Source organism: Abramis brama (genome assembly GCF_963993115.1).
Source record: "Abramis brama genome assembly, chromosome: 21".
Lineage (NCBI taxonomy): Eukaryota > Metazoa > Chordata > Actinopteri > Cypriniformes > Leuciscidae > Abramis > Abramis brama.
Window position 1 is genome coordinate 4,231,491 of NC_139983.1, and position 12,623 is coordinate 4,244,113.

At 37.8% G+C, this 12,623-nt stretch overlaps 1 protein-coding gene across 1 annotated transcript in view; it reads left to right on the forward strand.

The window, feature by feature from the left end:
- Positions 1-876: 876 nt before the first annotated feature.
- stxbp6 (syntaxin binding protein 6 (amisyn)) overlaps positions 877-12,623 on the forward strand; it is a 52,845-nt gene continuing 41,098 nt past the window's right edge. Inside the window, exon 1 of the mRNA XM_084097577.1 lies at positions 877-1,255. The gene's annotated coding sequence lies outside the window, so the exon portion shown is untranslated. The remainder of the gene's footprint in view (positions 1,256-12,623) is intronic.

Sequence of the window (12,623 nt, forward strand, 5' to 3'; positions counted from 1 at the left end):
GTAGACCAATCACAACAGACTGAGCCATCTGACCAATCAGAGCAGAGTAGACCAATCACAACAGACTGAACCATCTGACCAATCAGAGTAGACCAATCACAACAGACTGAGCCATCTGACCAATCAGAGTAGACCAATCACAACAGACTGAACCATCTGACCAATCAGAGCAGAGTAGACCAATCACAACAGACTGAGCCATCTGACCAATCAGAGTCTAGAGAGACTGAATCCTTTATCCAGTGTTGTAGAATCCAAAACAAAATAGGATCCTTTAAAATAGCATAATATGGGCACTTTAAAGTTCAGTTACACTTATTCATTTTTTTTATTGTTTGCTTATTTGTTGTTGCATATGTGTCACATTTGTATTATGTTGTGAGTTAATTTTTTATCAATATCCTGTTACACTTATGCAAATTTAATGTCAACACACGTTTGATCAGTTGTGTCACAGCAGACAAATATAGGCTATGAATTAAACTCAGCGTTTATATTTGTGTCTGTTAAATACGGATTTAAAATAAGCTGTGTTAATAAACAAGGCTCTTTTCTCATTTATATTTATTTCTAATATACCTAATAGTGTGCAATGATGTCAGCATGTTTATTGATACACTTTATCATCCAAATAACACATTTTATGAATTGAATTGAAAAAAACATTACAACTGAACCATAGTTATCAAAGGTAATTAATTGTTTTGTTTTTTTTGTTTTTGTTTTTTTCTGCAAAAAAGTGTCAGTCACGTACGGAGTAAAAAAAAAAAAGAATTTATCAAAATTATGGACAAAATGATGAACTCCGATTTGTAGTATTTTCTAGAAATAAACACTGATCTTATACACTGTCTTATAGTTCTCTCTCTAAACGCCAGGACTTGCTTTACTGTTTAAAACTGTGTAGCCTATTCCTGAACAGCTCCAGTATAGTTGTATAAAGCCAGAATGAGGAAATTAAGGAATTAAGGAAGTGAACTATAGCAGGTAGCCTACAGTGTCGCGCGCGCGCGCTCACCGCGTCTGATCCACGTCACGTACATTTCCACGCGGTCGAGCAGTGAAGCAGCTGCGGTTTGTGCTGTCGACACACACACACACACACACACTACAGAGTAAACACTAGACCGTCACTAATCGCTGCAGAGACCGTGTGTGTGACAGAAGAAGCGCGCGCTCAAACTTTGCACGTTTCCAGATGGAGAGAACAGCATAGACGGAGCGCGAGAGAATAACGCTGAACTCACAGTGAAAGGTAAGAAAACACACCAGAAGATGATTATAGTGAGAGAAGAGGAGCACTTATCAGTCTGAAGATGCTGGAAAGCTCTAGTCTTATTTTATAGTCGTAATAAGTTTTGCCTGTTTGTTGTGACCGAACGCGAGTCACGGATCTTGTGTGACAGAAAAACAGCTTAATTCCTCTCAATAACATCTTTATGAAACTAACACAGTGTGTCTGTTGTGTGTCTGGAGACAACCCCGCAGTCAGGCGACGCTCTTTCAGTTTCTCTTGAAGGAACTTTAGACTGGAGTGATTCTTCAGCGCGTATTTCAGCTTTTACGAGGATAACCCACACTGGTTTTACTACAGAAAGTGTTATTGATCTGCAACATCGCTGCTGGTTTTATCAGAAGGAAGGAATATTTGCAGAGAAATCATTTAAACACTGTGACTTTGGCTGTGTTTCAAAATCTTGTCAGCTGACTTTCCAGACTGCATGTGTTTAATGATGAAATGATGAAATCTCAGTGAGCTTCTCGTTTTCACATCAGCACTTTTGTTTCATCACAGGATAAAAACAAACATTGAATTACCAAAAACATTAGACCTAACAACTTGTATTGTAATGGCATCGTTGATCTATTTATTATTCATTAAAATGTACTCATGTTTTGAATAGTGCTTTTGAAAAGTTAATTAATGATATGTTTATTGTATAATAATATGGAATAATATGTTTCAAGTCACCTTTATTTTTATAGCGCTTTTTACAATACAGACTGTTTCAAAGCAGCTTCAGTGGCCTCACATGACCAGCCCAATGTGTCCCACTAAACCCTGGTATTGGACACATTGCTGGCTTTGAGTAGTTCAGAGCTCAGGGTCATGAATCATGATGGTGGAGAAAAATTTGAGATGGGAGGAAAAATAATGTCAATGATTCTGCATTCTCTTGCAAATGTTTTGCGTTCCCACGAGAAACTTTGTGTTCGCTCGTCATTGGCATGAGCAATGGAAAACTTGCTTACGTCTAAATTCACACTGCTATAAGATGACTGTCATGTGCCGTATAACCAGCGCAACATAAACCAAATATTACAGACTGTAGATTTGCAACCAACATGAAAATCTGAGGATTACCTGGTAGGTTTACAAAACAAAAAAAAACTAACGATTTACATTTTTACAGACAACATACATTACAAAAAGTGACGAGAGAGAGAGTTGTCTAGATTATAATCCCTCAAATTGCAAAAATATATTTTATTTATTTATAATCCTTTGTTGTGATGCAAAAATCACTTGGTGTGACAATAATGATCACTTATTTTCTTTTTTTTTTTACAATGAAAATTACATTCATCTGTCAATTAAATTCAGTTGTAAATAAAGTTTGGTTAAATTATATAAAATAAAATAATTGGTCAAATTATTTTACAAAAATGTATGTATTAATGTGAACTACATGTGCTTGCAAAAATAAAGGCCTCGGACCTGTGTAATATAGTAAAAATAATATATAATATAGCATAACGAGATTTATAAGCTTTTTTTTTTTTTGTAGGCCAGTAATGTTTAGTCCGGGAACGCCACGTGTGACTTTCTTGTTTGTACAAAATAAACGCATTTCAAAACAAACTTCCTGGTTAAACATTAAAGCACTTTAGTGTGATAAACTGCAATTTTGTACCCATATTTTGTTGAATATTGACAAATGTATCCACAAATAATGCTTTTTTTCACTCAGAAACTGAGGTGCATAAGCTCAGATCAATGAGGATGATCAATCAGTTTAAAAAAAGAAATACAAAACCTGTGCTAATTGACAGAAAACAAGTCGACAAAAAGATTGAATCCAAGAATTGGTAATAATAAAGCATAACTAGCAATCTTTAAAAAGCCGACCATTTTTGACCAGGAACATACAGGGTTTTCAACACCACAGACGGGTTAGTGAGATTAAAATAAATGAAGTCAAAATAAATCAAGTCCAGAAGCATCAGTCCTGCTCTATTACTGTGTGATTAAACTGCTTGAGTTGAGCTTTCTTCTTCTTCTTGCTCTCGACTCGATGCTTCTGGTCTGATTTAGGGTTTATGAGGGGATTGTTTCAGGAGCGCTGGTCTAAATATAATGAAGTCCACATCAGGTTTCTTGGGTTTATTGGGTTCTTGGTAATAATTCTCACTTACTGCTGAATCACCACACCAGATGGACAGCCCTTGTATTTATGTACCGTTCAGCAACCTCTCGCCAGTGTAGAAGCTTTTTTATTCCTCTCAGATTATAAGTATAATGTGTCACCGCAAAACATAAGTGTATTTTAATTTAGCAGAAATGATATGAGCATAAATTTGATATGGTAAATGTTGAGAATTGATCAGAGAAAAGGCCGAGGTGATTTCTGAACGAGTTAAAGATGATGTACTGGATAGCAGTGGAAGGCTATTAGATTTTCGGCTGATTCAGGGATTCGCAAACTGGGATTTACAAACGCCTGGGGATTGATGGAAAGCTAATAACTAATTGAATCATAAAAATAGAAATTAGAAAAGAGGCAAAATGGAGAGATATTAGACCGCAGTAATGAGTAATTAAAGACATTTTAGATGATTCAGGAAAAATGGGGCAACACTTTACAATTAGGTTCATTAGTTAATGTATTTACTAACATGAACTTACAATGATCAATACATTTGTTACAGTATTTATTCATCTTTGTTAATGTTAGTTAATAAAAATCCAGCTGTTCATGTTAGTTCACAGTGCATTAAATAATGTTAACAAATACAACCTTTGATTTTAATAGCGTATTAGTAAATGTCTAAGTTAATATTAACTAGGATTAATAAATGCTGTATTGTTCATTCTTAGTTCATGTTAACTAATAAACCTTATTGTAAAGTGTTACCAAAAATGGCTTTAAAAAGCATAAATACAATTACTAGTAATATGATTAAATTGCTCATGACTTCTGACCAATTGGCGACAATAGCTATGTTTCCGTCCACCCAGTGGTGTAGTCTAGTTTTTTGTAGTGAGTATACTCTAATATAACCCCCCCCCCCCCCCCCACCTCCCGCCTCATACTCACCCATCCCAGAGCGTCACCCCATAAGCACCACCACACTCACTAATGCATACAGTATGCATCGACATGTAATTGAGAGCATTATGAAATACTAAGTGTTATCAACATGTCAATTTATTATAAGCAACACAGGACTTTAACAGCCAATGACATTTACAGCTGGGGAGACTGGACTGATTTTCTACTGTTTAGTGTTAATCACCATCTAACTCAGTCAGTTAAGAGCTACATTTAGCCTTAGATGTTATATGAATACGGTCCCTGAAGCAAAGGTTTTATCAGTTGACAATTTTCAACCATTTTTTTTAAAAAACATTATAGGCACAAATACAAATTTACTTTTAGAAATGGTGTTTTGGAAAATGGTCTTTTATTTTGGTGGGTTGTAGACATTTGAGTTTCTGTGTGTTTTAATAAACTATTATTATTATTATTATTATTATTATTATTATTATTATTATTATTATTATTAGGCCTGAAGTATACTCTGTGCAATAGTAATATATTTCTGTTATAATTTCTACAAGTTATACAGAACTTATTTTGACAGGTTGTCGTAAAGACATTTCAGTTTATGTGTATATGAAACGAATGAATGGCGATAGTTTTATCAAATGAAATGGTGAAATTCTCATCAAGTGACTCTCATAGCAGCTCTGCGATGAAATGCACATAGCTTACATCATGTCTCAATACAGTGAAACGCTGAAAACACCACGAGCGTGAGTCACGCGTGCTTCCGTGTGTGTGTGTGTGTGTGTGTGTGTGTAGTGGAGCACACACTGACACGTAGAACAATTGCAGTCTCTTTTAGCTTTAATATTCATAGACACTAGTCCATATCGAGATTTTATTCATTGTACAGCAGCTACTTTTGATTTATTCATTCAAAAATAGCCAAATTCCGTGACGTTCTGCTTTATATAGCACGTTCCATTTGTGACTGGATTCCGCGATTCGATCCGTCGCTTCGCAAACACAGACGGGATGAATTTATGAATGAAAGTGTGAAAGTTCTGACACAAAACGAAGTTGATACGTATCCTCACGCTTTTTTTAAGTGGGTATACGCAAATCCTTGGCCTTTTCTAGTGGGTATACGGCGTATACCTGCGTATCACGTAGACTACACCACTGCGTCCACCTATTTTTATGAGCATTTTCATCGTTCGCATGAGAAATGCTGGATGGAAACGCCAAAATGCGCATAAAAAAAAAAAAAAAGTGCATAAAAACGGATGCGCTCAATTGAGTCGGATGAACGTTTTATCCGATAAGAACACATGCGCATAAACTACGATGGAAACACATTTATTGAATAAATTCTTTGATGTGCATTTAAAAATCACGTGACTTTGCGATGGGACGGCGTAACTGGACCAACCACAGACCGATCTCGTTGATATTTAGCGCCTGATATCAGGAAGTGACGATTTTGTTCTCTTTGGCTCATTTGATGGAAACTTGCTTTATTTGCAAATGTTTTATGCGCTATTCCAATTTTGCGCTTAAGTTAAACTTGCGAACTCACGTGCAGGACACTCAATCAACAGCAAAAGAAGAGATCGACCAATCATAGCGCTGGGTTCATTCCCCAAATAGAGACAGCAACAAAATCCACTCGAACCCCCTTCAACCCCCGCCATCTGAGTAGTTTCTGAAGCGAGCACGGGACAGTAGTCACGGTACTACTAAATTCTTAAAGTCAATGTAAATATGTAATTTTGGTGATCAAAGGTGATTTTTAAGGGATAAAATGATTGACTACAGGGGGACTTTAAGTTAAACAGGCTGGGGTGAAAGTTTTACCATGTTCTGTACTGTAGTAAGTGTGTTTTTGTTTTTTGGCAGAATGAAGAAATTAAAGACAGACATACAGTAAATATGAGTATTGTCCTAGTTGGTTAGATTATGACTAGTGTTTACTCTAAAATACTGCCTTAACAGGAATAGCACAAAGGTGTGTGTGACTGTAAATAATAACTAAAGTACCTAATTATGTTACATATTTATTTTGAATGAAAACTAGCGCATTAGTTAAAAAGTACCGTTGTCTCAGTTATAATCACTGTATATTATAATATAGCCCAGTGCCGTGTAAGTGAAATTTTTGAATTGTCAAAACTAGAATTATGAAGGTAGACGTGTGTGTGTGTGTGTGTGTGTGTGTGTGTGTGTGTGTGTGTGTGTGTGTGTGTGTGTGTGTGTGACGTTTGTCTCTACTCGGTCACGTAGAGGGAAAAAAACATTAGAAAATTGTGGCTGTTACAGATTCAACCCCTAAAATTAACTTATTATTCCTAAAATCACAAGATTTGAGACCAAGTTGTGCAGAAACCCTTTCCACTATATTCATTGTAGAACACAGCTTGCCAAAAATTTGAGAATATATGAAAAAAATAGGGTTTCAAAGAAATTGAATGTGGCAGACAACAGTTTTGACTGACCATGGTGTAATTGGTATTAATGTTCTTGGTATGACTCAAGAAATTTAACAAGTTTCACAAGTAAGTTCCTCCAGGGGCATGGTTTCGTAATGATACGCTAATATGTTCGTAAAATACAGCATTTTATGACAAAATTAAATATGGGTGATGCCCAAAATGGTCAACATGGGAAAATTGGGTATCATTCGACTCGGTATGCTGCACTTTTTTTTTGGCAAACCGTTCAGAAGTTATAAGTAAAGCCATTTTTCCTATCTCCTGACCAGTAGGTGGTGCTGTGCCGAAACGCTGCATGTAGCCTCAGGTCATGCTTGTGATGACATGCACCAAGATTCATCTCAATGCGCTAAAGCATTGCGGAGATACAGCCTCACATCCATTTTGTGTGTTCTTCGTCAAATTAGTTTGTGCGTTATTCAAAAAGTTTGCGCGTTCTTCAAAAAGGATTTGCGTGGTCTGAAGCATTTAGGTTAAAATCTGATGAACCGTCTAGGATGAGTTCGAGCCTTTTCAGAAAATTCTAAATTGCAGAATTCCATTTTCTGTAAATGTTCATTACAGAAAGTGGCATCATAGTGTGCAATTCAATGATCCTGAGCCAAGGAATTTTGTTGCGAGCCCTTATGGTTCAAAGGTTATTAGCATAAACATGCAACTTTGGACAGTTGGTGGCGCTAGAGAGATTGAGTTAGACTCCTAAATTACTGTTGTTAATGTGCCCAATATACAACTTTTTACCATACGGTTCTATGGGCTGCCATAAGAGAAGACAATGACTAAAAACTGCTTTTTTTATTTTTAATACCCCATTAATGAGTGACATAATGATTACTCATGCACTCTGTGCCATTAATTGGCTGTTTTGGACCAGTTGTTTGCTTTGATTAAGGATTTGATTTAGTCAGTCTCAGGCCTCAAGCTTCGTGTGTTTTCCCTCCTAACTCTGGATTCTGAGCTGATGCTCATATTTTCCGCTCTGTGGTGTGAAGTCCTCTCGCTGGCTGATGGGAAACACACGTTGCCTTGACTTCACTATCCAGTCCTTCTGCCTCTCGTTGCGTAAGAGGTCAAACTAACTTGCTAGTCCTGTTCTTTCTGTATTTTTATGTAACTGAGTTTTCTGTAAATGCTTGTATTTTTATTATGCTCAGTGTTTTGTAGTTGACTCATATTTCCTGGAGAATGCTCTCAGTAGTCTCTTGATTTATGATGTACAGTGATACTACGAGTCAAACGTTTGGAATAATTAAGATTTTTTTTGTTTTGTTTTTGAAAGAAGTCTCTGATGCTCATAAATGCTGTATTTATTTGATCAAATATACAATAAAAAACAATAACTTTAATAGACCGGCAAAAAAAAAAATTATATTTTAAATGAGCAAAAGCTGTTTTCAGCATTGATAATAATCATAAATGTTTCTTGAGCATCAAATCATCATATTAGAATGATTTCTGAAGGGTCATGTGACACTGAAGAGTAATGATGCTGAAAATTCAGCTTTGATCTCAGGAATAAATGACATTTTACAGTATATTTACATTGTTGTGTCTGAGGCATAAGCCTCAAGGGCAGAGCATGAAATGATAAATGACATATGGCACAACTGCTCCTCCGGCGACCGGAGTTCGATTCCCGGCTCGAGAGTTTTTGCCGATCCCGTTCGCCATGGATTGAACTTGTAGGTCCAGCACAACCCACTGATGCTCGGTTGGATTGGGATCTGGGAAAACACCTTGAACTCTTCATCATGTTCCTCAATCCATTCCTGATCAATGTGTGCAGTGTGACGGTGCATTATCCTGCTGAAAGAGCCACTTCCACCAGGAACACCAGTGTCATGAAGGGCTGGACCTGCTCTGCAACAATCTTTAGATGGGTAGAAATAAGGGCTGTCACTTTACGTGCGAAAATCGATTGCACAATCGATCGGACCAACCAACACAAGTTTCGAAAACGAAAATAGGGACTCGATTTTAACGGCCTTCTCTCGGAGCGCGTCCAGCTCGTCACGATACGCCCGCAGCGAACGCGCGTCACACAGCGACTACAGGCTCTGACACACATACATAACAGCAAATTATACTTCTGCATAATGTGTCTCTTTTTACTACAAAACTGTGAATTCTGCCAGTATTCAGACAGTCTCATGCACACAGATTCAGATTCGAGCTACGGTCTATAGTCGAAATTTGTTTGACATATAGAACCGTAAACACAGCCATGTTGAAGACTGCAGTGATGTTTCTCATTGATGTTATGGCAGTACACTCTGCTTATTGTTTTTCGAGAATGTTGCACTCCTGTTTGTCATTGTGCACAAAACTTCACGCCAATAAATCATCAGGAATATTGCTGACTTGTGCGCGTCTCAAGCGCCCTCTTTACGTTCGTCCTAATGCCTGTTAGTTGTCCGTGGATTTGCCTATATCTGGCGTTTAAAATGGAAACGTCTTTAGACATGGAAAATCGATTTTACAATCGATTCAATGAACACTTATGTCTCAAAAATCAGGATTTTTTTCACAAAAGTGACAGCCCTAGTGGAAATTTACGTCCACATGAATGTCCGGACCCAGAGTTTCCCAGCAGAACATTGTTCAGAGCATCACACTCCCTCCAGCAGCTCGTCATTATCCCACAGTGATCCTGGTGCCGTCATTTACCCAGGGAAATGGCACACACGTCCACGTGATATAAACGTAAACGGGATAGCCTTCATTGCCCTTCGTTGAACCTTGGACACTCAACACCCTGTTGACGATTTGTGTTTGTTCCTCCTCGGACACTGCTGGTAAATTCCCACCACTGCTGACCAGGTCAACACACAAGCCTCGCCGTCTCAGAGATACTCTGACACAGTCGTCTCGCCATAACAATCTGGGCCTCGTCGAAGTCGCTCAGATCTTTATTCCTGCCCATTTATCCTCTATCCAACACGTTGATGACGAGAACCGATTGTTTGCTGACCATCTAATCTAACCAGACCTTAATATATGGACTTGTTAGGAGATGGTCAATGATATTCGCTTCACCTGTGGTGGGTCATCAGTGTATATCTGACCTTATATATCTGAACGTCTGACTGTTACATCAGAACCGGTGTGTGATGGCATAAAGATGCTGAATTACTAGGATTCAAAGAAACAAAATTAAAATGGCATCAGTTTGTCTGCAACTGGTTAATTTGACATTTTATTTAATTATTTTTTAAGAGACTGAAATAGAGAGGACTCTGTGCCGAATGTTGCTGCTTTATGTTCTCTATCTATCCAAAGAAGTTGCCATTATCTAAAGAAGGCTTTCAGTGACTAGTTTGAAATCATTTCAGACTGTTTCAGCAAATATAAAGGGAGGTTACAGGTTTTTAAGGTTGCTGACAGCATAGTTCGTCAGGTTTGAAAGATGTGGCTGCAGCCTCCTAAAAAGAGTGCAGAAGAACATTAAAATGTTTTCCTTCGACACTATATGGTCTGACGGAGAGTTTGATGGGCATGTGTTTTGAGGGTGTGCAAAGAGCCAAGCCAGTTTGACATCAGTGGAAAAACAACACATTGGATATCTAAAAGCCATTTGTTTCCCATTTAGGTGAGACAACAGTGTGCAAACGAGACAACATCAGCATTGACCTTTTCATGACAAAACCATTGCCTCCAGACCTGCTGTTTGCCAAAAGGAGCTTTGTGCCCTTTGTTCAGGCATTGTGACTGTAACTACGAGTCTTTGTTCTGCGTTACACAAGGGGTTGTGAGTTTGGTGCAGCCTCCCATATGCCCGTCCACAATGACTGCTGACAGACTGGACGTGTTTGTGTGTGTGTTGCTTTTGCATGAGTGTGTGGGTTTGGTTCTTGAAGGTTTTATTCATCCGTCTTACCTTTGTGTAATATTAGGTAAGTATTCAGAATTTAAGTTTGGTCCAATTTTTTTTATAATATCATGATGTTTCTGCTTTCAAGTTATGTTTCAAATGAAGCTGATATTAACAGGTGTCATGTATATTGTATTTTATGTTCATACATTATGAATGCAACAACAACAACAGTTGCAATATGCAGCTTTTGTTTGACTGCTTAATTCTCCAGTAATAAATTCAGTCGGTTGTTACCTCTTCTCGCCGGGGTCCTGATCACCCTGTTGGGCTTTATTTGGCAATAAAACCATCTGGAATGTAAATTATCACTTACTTAAAGAGACCATATAATGCCCCTTTTTAAAGTCTTGATTGTGCGCTTTTGTGCTCTTCTAGAATATGTTTTCATGCTTGAATGTTCAAAAAGACACCTTATTTTTCCCATATTCTCCATTGTTGCAGCTCCTCTCTTCCCAGTGTGTCAGGGGTTCGTTTTCCGATGCCAAATATGGTCGCAAGTTCCATCATTACCAACGCAATTCAATGGTACTTGTGATCATGGTTGGCTAATGATGCTTTTGGGAAACACACCCCTGGAGCCGGTTGCACAAACTGCTAATACTTGTCTTAAAGATCAGTCATCACAATTTTTTTTCTTTTAAGACTGTTCATAACTGTAGATAAACACGTAGATTGGTCTAATTTGAAACCAAAAAGTTAGACTGATTGCCCCTTGACTAATCGCTATTTGGTCATACTAGTGCATACTTAAGACACAGACTGCATCTGAAATCACATACTTCCCTACTATAGAGTGGGTGAAAAACAGTATGTGATAAAATAAGCATGTCCGAATTCACAGTACTCATAAAAGAGTAGGCAAAATGCACCCAGATGATGTACTTTTCCAGCCGGGAGAGGATTTGGGAATAACAGTGAAGCGACACAACTCTCATGATAATGACAATATGGCAAATGTAGTATGTCCAGAATAAATTCATACTACACACATTAATACTAAATAGTAGGGGTGTAACAATATATCGTGTCACAATATATCGCAATACAAAAATGCAACAGTATGTATTGTGGATAGTGACAATATGTGTATAATTCACGTTTACAGAGGTTTAGTGTCAGCACTACATTAAACTAATATATATAATGTTAAATATAATGTATAATAAAGCAATGGGGGAATATTTGTGTGTCCTGATAATGCCAAATGTCTGATGTTACCAGTAAAAATTTGCCTATACATTATTTTAAATATGTCTAGTCAGTGACGGAGTGCAAGCATGAGACACAGCCACCTTCTAACCGTATACATACTGGGATCTATATTCTCAGAAGGCGAAGCACTGCTACTTGGGCGGAGTGATTTGCTCGCAGCGCCTGAGAAGCCCCGTGGTGAGGAGCAGAGAGTTCGCTCAGAGTTGGAGTAAATCACTCCGCAGAAGTAGCAGTGCTTCGCCTTCTGAGAATATAGTTCCCAGTATATATACGGTTAGAAGATGGTTGTGTCTCATGTGACCTTGTTATTTGTACACGCTGTGACTATACAAATCACAACATGTAATAGGAAAATGTTGGCGTTATTTTGTCACTTATTGGGAGCAGTATGCTAGCTGGAGCCGTTTACCTCCAGTCTTTGTGCTAAGCTAGGCTAGCGGTGGGTGCGTCAGACAGAGTTATGGCACGCACGGAGATGAGAAGGGCATGTATGGACTTATCTAACTCTGGGGGATATGGTGAATAAGCTAAAGTCACAAAAAGTCGGCGTGTTCCTTTAACTGACCGTTCCACAAATATTAGGCAGTGGGACAACACCATCCAAAGCGCAATAAACATAACATCACAGGTGTCGTAACATATTAAAATATTTACTTGCATTATTGTTATCTTTTTTATTTTTTTGTGTTTGTGTAAATGAGTATGCATTTAAGGCGCTTTGTCAACATTAAGATTCTTTTAAAAATGCCAATTAAAAACTACTGTAGGCTTTCTCCA